The 7967-nt window shown below is 34.0% G+C and overlaps 1 long non-coding RNA gene across 5 annotated transcripts; it reads right to left on the reverse strand.

Annotated features, from left to right (window-relative positions):
* Positions 1-2144: 2144 nt before the first annotated feature.
* Positions 2145-5292, reverse strand: LOC109019679. Of its 5 annotated transcripts, none has more exons than XR_004801495.1 (4): positions 4930-5292; positions 4087-4173; positions 3218-3988; positions 2145-2502 (listed from the first exon to the last, which is right to left on the reverse strand). It is a non-coding gene; the product is annotated as an uncharacterized LOC109019679 (long non-coding RNA). The 5 variants fall into 5 exon arrangements; XR_004801497.1 differs by having other exon boundaries at positions 2145-2366; positions 2448-3988; XR_004801494.1 differs by having other exon boundaries at positions 2145-3329.
* Between the last annotated feature and the right edge of the window lie 2675 nt (positions 5293-7967).

Genomic DNA, 7967 nt, shown 5'->3' on the forward strand with positions numbered 1-7967 from the left:
CTTTCAAGTAGAGCAAGTATGACACTTCATTGTTTCTTCGAAAATCAGACACGGGTATTGTTGTCCTTTTGGTTTATGTTAATGATATTGTGATCACTGGTTCCGATTCTGCTTTCTTGTCCAGCTCAAGACTCATCTCTCAGAATCCTTTCATATGAAAGATCTTGGGTCTCTCACGTATTTTCTTGGTCTTGAGGTGCATCGTAGTCCCTCTGGTATTTCACTCAATCAACATAAGTATGCTAGTGATTTGATGGCTACAGCTAGACTACAGGAAGTTGCCTCTGTCGATACTCCCATGAAATTAAATGTCAAGCTTCGCAAAGAGGAGGGTGACTTACTTGCTGATCCCAGTTTATATCGGAAGTTGGTGGCTTGCCTTGTCTATCTTACTATCACTAAACCAGATATTTCTTTTGTTGTACAGCAAGTCAGCCAGTTTCTTCAGACTCTTTGTCATCTTCATTTGGCTGCTGTCTGTAGGATCATACGCTATGTTCAGGGCACTTCTGCCCGTGGCTTATTCTTTCCTGCAAGCAATTCTCCTCGTCTTGCTACATATAGCGATACTGATTGGGCTAGTTGTGCTGATACACGTCGCTCCATCACTGGTTGGTGTGTGTTCTTAGGTGATGCGTTGACCTCCTGGAAGAGTAAGAAACAAGACAGAGTTTTTAAGTCCTCTACAGAATCTGAATACCGAGCGATGTCCCTTGCTTGCTCCGAAATAATTTGCCTTCAAGGTTTGCTTGCTGAGTTAGACTTCTCTAAGACCGATTCTACATCTTTACAAACCGATAATACAAGTGCTATTCAAATCATGGCCAATACTGTCTATCATGAGCGCACAAAGCATATTGAAGTAGACTGTCACTCTATCCGTGAAGCCTTTGAAGCTCGTGTTATCACTCTTCCACACATTTCCACTTAACTACAAATTGTTGATATCTTCACCTAGGCTCTCACTCGTCATCGACTTTGCTTCCTAAGTAGCAAATTGATGCTGGTTGATCAACCCGCATCAATTTGAGGGGGGCTGTCAATGGACATCTTTGCTGTCCATATTTGTTTCCATATGTGTTTCCTTGATTTACTCTAAAGAATAATTAGTTTAATATTTGATAGATTGTATAAGAATAGAATTAGCATATACATAGTTCTTCCCATGTATAGAATCATTTTGTACCGTTTATATAATAAAGAGAAACCAAAAGGCCAACTATTCGGCCATTCACACAATATTTTGACAGAACTAACAACTAATTCAATTATTCAAGATTATGTACTGCATATAAGGAATCGTACTTTATTTTCTGATTGGATACATTATTTTCGGGAATTTTTCTTTTTCTTCCAATTAGGCAAATGTAGTAAACGTGTTTTGCACGTTAAACCACTACTAGTATATATAAAAGCTTCTATAATTATTTTAATAAATGATAGCGGATTTATGTAAAATTTTATTATTTAAATATCAAACTTTAACGTATTGAATGATGTGTTAATATAGTACTTTAATAGAACGTTATAATATACAAAAAGTTATTGGATGGGGTATTAATATAGCGTTTGTATAAACGAGAGATGTCTGACTAAATTCTAATATATTTCTTATTACTCGAGTGTCAAATTTTAACGTATTGAGTGATGTGTCAATATAGTACTTTAATAGATGATAAATGGAAATGGATGTTGAAATTCTAATATTTAGATTTCTATACTAGGTTGATATTTTTATAAATGATATTCAAAACTAGACACACAATAAACGTTGTAATATACAAAATTTTATTGGATGGGGTATTGATATAGTGTCCTTATAAACTATATATGTCTGATGAAATTCTAATTAATATATTTTTTTGATTTATTTGTTTTTGAACTCTATACAAGTAACGTTGTAATATCAATCAATAAGAAAGTCCAACCAACACTTTAAGTTCAATAAAAAAAATGAAAAATTATATACATAAGCCTCACACTCCTGCACATCACTTAAAAGTATGTGAATTTATTCTTTTATCCTTATGTTTCATGAAATATGAAATATGAAATATGAAGATAAAAGAGTAAAATCACATATTTTTTAAGTGGTGTGCAGAGTGTGAGGCTTACGTATAGCATAACTCAAAAAAAATATGTACTTTAAATTAAAACAATCATCTTATAACAGGAAGGTCATTATGATCCAACCACACATACAGTACCTCTTCAACGAATTTTATACATATAATTTGAAACATATCCATTCGATCAAATTGGGATCACAAAATTATAGTGCTCCTCCAGGCCAAACACATCCATTTGATATGATAGCATGATACTTGAATCTGATGAACCATTTGATATGTACTCCTTCCCCATCTCTACATCAAGGAATGAACTGACAGGCTAAGGTGTTCATCAAGAAAAAATTTCAATAATAAATCAAAACATACAGAGCAGACCTGTGTTGCCAAATGCTTTCTTTGACGATCATGTACATCGAGGAGGTATCAATGGCTTGAAAACACCCAAAAATAAAATTCAAGAAATCACATTATGAATCGTGGCAATATGGTTAGTTTTTCATACTTTGGCCAATTAAAAAAGAAAAAAAGAAAGATTGTTTGGCAAATTAAATTAATATCAGACTCAGCATGTATGAAAAATTCAATTTCTGCAAGACTATACCAGCCCAATCCAATATTTCAATCCATCAACAATTCCAGGACCATAAATTATGTGAGCATTGACTATATCAACCCAATCCAATATAATGATAGATGCCTCTAGAATATTAAATCAAACATAAATAAATATATATTTGGGGTGGGTGGGGGGGGGGGGAGAACATCGCTGGGTTGGAAATAGATGAAGAGGAAATATCCAGCAACAAGACCGATAGAAATCAAAACCAGAAAAACCTAACATGGTACCGAAGAAACCCATCTCAAATCTCCGTCCAACAACAGAGATTTTTCCGCAAGTCATTATTCCATGATTTAAAAAAAAAAAAAAGGGTATTCCAACATACTTTTGCAAAGAAAAAAAAAAGTATTGCCTTTTTTTCTATCTCGGATATGCATTACCTGTTTTCGGATAAAAAAACAGATTCATTGGATAAAAACACAGTTTGCAACTTTCCACGGTTTACAAAATTAAAGATGAATTTTATAGGTATTCTAATATGCAAAGGTATTCTAATGCTTTACAGTTTACACTTGCAAGTACCAACCTCTTTTTTGTGTTGGGACAATAGAGATAGCATGATTCAACTGTTTGGAGCACAGACATCCGGCCAAGGAGGCATTTTCAGAGCAGCATCACGGATAGAATAGCTTCCTCCACTGTAGGCATTCAATTCTCAAAAGTATTTCAGAAGAAAAAATGTGAATGACTTGGTGGTACTTGCAAGTGTAAGCCGTAAAGCATTTCATCATCAGATTGAGAATCCTAAACCATGCGAAATAGCAACTTCTAATATGATGGAGCTACACAGACTCAATATCCTACTGACAGGTTAATAATAACTGACTGATAAAATCAGCTTCAATTGCACAAAAGAATTACTTCATAACCCAAAGAATAATCAACTAAAAGCCACTCATGCACCAAAGATCCAACCAAAAAGCACTAGGTACGGATAAAAAAAGAAAAAGAAAAAGAAACCGGTTCCAAAAAAGGAATGCAAAACCGTGAGAAGCAAAACGGATCCAACTAGAACGACCTAAAACCACCGCGAACCACACCAACTATAGTTAAGAGAGAGCATATCTACAGCAATATATCCCAGAAAGCCAACATAATTTTTGTGCCCCTATCTTATTCTATAATCTTAACAGTGCTGGTACAATGATGCAATCCGAAGCCCTCTTCAGGCTCTGCCTAAGGGTGTAACCCATCCAACATAAGCGAAAGATCCTTAAATTCAACAACCAGACTGCATGGCATTAAAAATGGGAGAAGCTCAACAGCATATTCTATCATTGCAAGAACATGGAATGACCTGCATGAGTAGTACCATATTTCTTGGATAGAGTAACAATAGCTTAAACAAAAGTTTTTATCACAAATTTTCCACATCAATGCACCGAGAAAACTGACCTGTGGCAACCGCCTAAGATGCCACATTATTGCAGCAGCCCCTGCTTTCCAGCACTTCTGCTGCTGCTTAACTTCAGCTATGGAGACCTTTCAAAATGAAAGTAGAAGAATTCAGAAATTTAGATAGAATAAACCAAAGTTCTGCCATCGTCATAAGAATAGGTTTAAAAGAACGAATAAAAGGATGTACAATTGGAAATAAAAAGGTAATTAAGCATCATCTGCATCACTCTCCACTAACACGTGCTACACGGTTGACCCAGTATTTTCTTCCATCACAGGACCTGACACCTTGTATCTGCTCAAAGTCGTAACCATATACACTAGTCCAAGTCCACATGGGTTAGGATTGTCACTTGTATTTAACTAGATTCCCATACAAAGTTCACCCCATGCACTAAATTATTTGATGAACTCAACATGATAAAAATATAACTTCTTATTCTTCTTCTTACAATGTTTTATATTTGTAACTTTGTTGTTGTTTTCAGTTAATGATGCCGACCGTGCTCGTGTCATGCCAAGTGGGCCAGATCAAAGTCAGCTTTCCATGACCTTGTCAAAAGCATTTCCATAAATAATCAGATGTATGAATTCATAGAAATATAAAACGTTACTAACAAAAGAAAACGAAGTCAGATGTATTGATAATCTAAGCCATGTTTGTCATTATGTGGTGATGGTAATTGATGTATGCTGGATCATAAATTTTTGTGGTATTATATTTAAAATTGTGTTTTTAACCACAAAAAATAAGAGTAATAATAAGGACATTGATAGGTGTGAAGACAATACCCGTGTGAGGAGTACACCGAGGGAATTGAAAAGTCAAACGTGGCTCACCGTCCGATCCAAGAAGCCGACGGTGTAATTCGGATCGGCGATCGACCTGAACATGTACTGTTTCTTCCGGGCCGAGCCGTTGGGCACGATACAAGCCTGCAACTCCGCGTACTCGTCCGCGCCCCCGCGAATCCGGACGAGAATCGACGTCTCATTCTTCCCTGGACGCCGCTCTTGCCGTTCTTGAACGGCGCCTTAGAAAGTAGGAGCGAACCGGGGGTTCCCATTCGGCGGGAGGAGGAGTTGCCGATGCGTAGCTCCGAGACGGGCTGAACTCGGTCGATGAAGCTCTGCGACTACGACCCACTAGGACTAAAACTCCAACCAAAATCACACTTCCATTGCTTCACAGAAGGGCTTGAGAGGGTACAGTCCCACATCGAATATATATAAAAACTTATACAGGTTTATATAACTATAGTTCAAGCCTAATGGTTGTCCGGTCGGAATTAACAGGGTGTTATCAGTTGCCAGAACCGACAATTATACTGGCTTGTTTTCCAAAATTTTTATTTTTTTGACCTTTTAGACTATACACAACTATCGAGTAATTTATAATTTTTCAAATAAATGATAGCAAACTTTGTGTAAAATTTTATTAATTAAATGTCAAACTCTAACTTTCAAAGTTGTATTAATATAATTCTTTAATAGATGAAGAAATTCTAATATTTTGAGTTCTTTTCCAGGTTAATATTTGTATAAATTATATTAATTAATAATACTTTAATATTTGTATAAATTCTAATATTTTTTTTATTACTCTAGTGTATAATTTTAGCGTATTGAATGATGAAATTCTAATTAATAATATTTTTTTATTTATTTATTTTTGAACTCTATACAAACAACGTTGTAATATGAGTCGTTTTAAAATTATTCCTATAAGGAAAATGCTGGAGCTCCCGTGGAGCTCTAGTGTATTTTATCATGTGTATTTTTTAATTTTTTTTTATATAGATGTTTTTAATAATTTTAAATATTTTTAAAAAATAAAAAAATTTATAATATTATTAAATAATATTTGCTTAATCACGAAGTAAAATAAAAAATCATAAAATATGATTTTTTATTTTACTTCGTGATTAAGGAAGTATTTTTTAATAATTTTTTTTTCACTTCTTGATTAAGAAAGTGTTTTTAATGATATTCTAAATTTATTTTATTTTTTAAAGAATATTAAAAAAAATTATATAAAAAACAACTTAAAAAAAAACCCATACAATATATACTACAGTCCCAGCGGGAGCCCCCAGCGGGGGCTGTAGCATGATCCTTCCTATAAACGATGTCAGAGTTTAACGTATTGGATGTTGTGTTAATATGGTATTTTTATAAATAGAAAATAAATTCTGAAATTTTAGTATTTTGATTTTCCTTTACGGACTAGTTTTTGTATAAATAATATGACAATAAACATTGTAATACCATTTTTTTAAAATTGATCTTTTTAAAACTAGATGCACAAAAAATGTCTGATGAGTTTTAAATAATTTTGATTTCTTTTCCAGGTTAACGTATATATAAGTAATATTTAAAAATTGATGCACAATAAATGTTGTAATATACCAAAATTTTTATTTCCAATTGTACATCCTTTTATTCGTTCTTTTAAACCTATTCTTATTACGGAGGCAGAGCTTTGGTTAATTCTATCGAAATTTCGGAATTCTTCTACTTTCATTTTGAAAGGTCTCCATAACTGCAGTTAAGCAGCAGCATAAGTGCTGGAAAGCAGGGGCTGCTGCAATAATGTGGCATCTTAGGCGGTTGCCACAGGTCTGTTTTCTCGGTGCATTGATGTGGAAAACTTGTGATACAAAACTTTTGTTTAAGCTATTGTTACTCTATCCAAGAAATATGGTACTACTCATGCAGGTCATTCCATGTTCTTGCAATGATCGAATATGCAGTTCAGCTTCTCCCATTTTTAATGCTATGCTGTCTAGTTGTTGAATTTAAGGATCTTTCGCTTATGTTGGATGGGTTACACCCTTAGGCAGAGCCTGAAGAGGGCTTCGGATTGCATCATTGTACCTAGTGCTTTTTGTTTGGATCTTTGATGAATGAGTGGCTTTTAGTTGATTATTCTTTGGGTTATGAAGTAATTCTTTTGTGCAATTGAAGTTGATTTTATCAGTCAGTTATTATTAACCTGTCAGTAGGATATTGAGTCTGTGTAGCTCCATCATATTAGAAGTTGCTATTTCGCATGGTTTAGGATTCTCAATCTGATGATGAAATGCTTTACGGCTTACACTTGCAAGTACCACCAAGTCATTCACATTTTTTCTTCTGAAATACTTTTGGGAATTGAATGCCTACAGTGGAGGAAGCTATTCTATCCGTGATGCTGCTCTGAAAATGCCTCCTTGGTCGGATGTCTGTGCTCCAAACAGTTGAATCATGCTATCTCTATTGTCCCAACACAAAAAAGAGGTTGGTACTTGCAAGTGTAAACTGTAAAGCATTAGAATACCTTTGCATATTAGAATTCCTATAAAATTCATCTTTAATTTTGTAAACCATGGAAAGTAGCTAACTGTTTTTTTATCCAATGAATCTGTTCTTTTTATCCGAAAACAGGTAATACATGTCCGAGAAAGAAAGAACAGGTGATGATATTTTTTTGAATAATGATACTTGCAGTCATAGATACAGTCATAGAGTGTATAAGCGTCGTGTAATCATTTTGAAAAATAGTTAGATTTATTGTTAAAAAATTATTATTATTTTATGTGAGTTTCGTATTTATTTATTTTTTTCAAAATAATTACACGGTGCTTGCGGACTCTCAACGGCAACTATCATTTCTATATTTTTATAACCATGCACTACAAGATAAGCAGGTGATGATGTTTCACAAAGCATAGTTGACTTGACTCGATAACGTTTACAAGCTCTAGATAGTCCAATTAAATTAAATACAATCATAATTTAATTTTATATTACAAAATGCAATCTATTTAAATAGAGGATAATTTTGTAAAGGGTGCTTCTACTGGACCTCCTTAAAAGTTAAACGTTACCACTATTTT

The sequence above is a fragment of the Juglans regia genome, chromosome 5, assembly GCF_001411555.2.
Source record: "Juglans regia cultivar Chandler chromosome 5, Walnut 2.0, whole genome shotgun sequence".
NCBI classification, from domain to species: domain Eukaryota; kingdom Viridiplantae; phylum Streptophyta; class Magnoliopsida; order Fagales; family Juglandaceae; genus Juglans; species Juglans regia.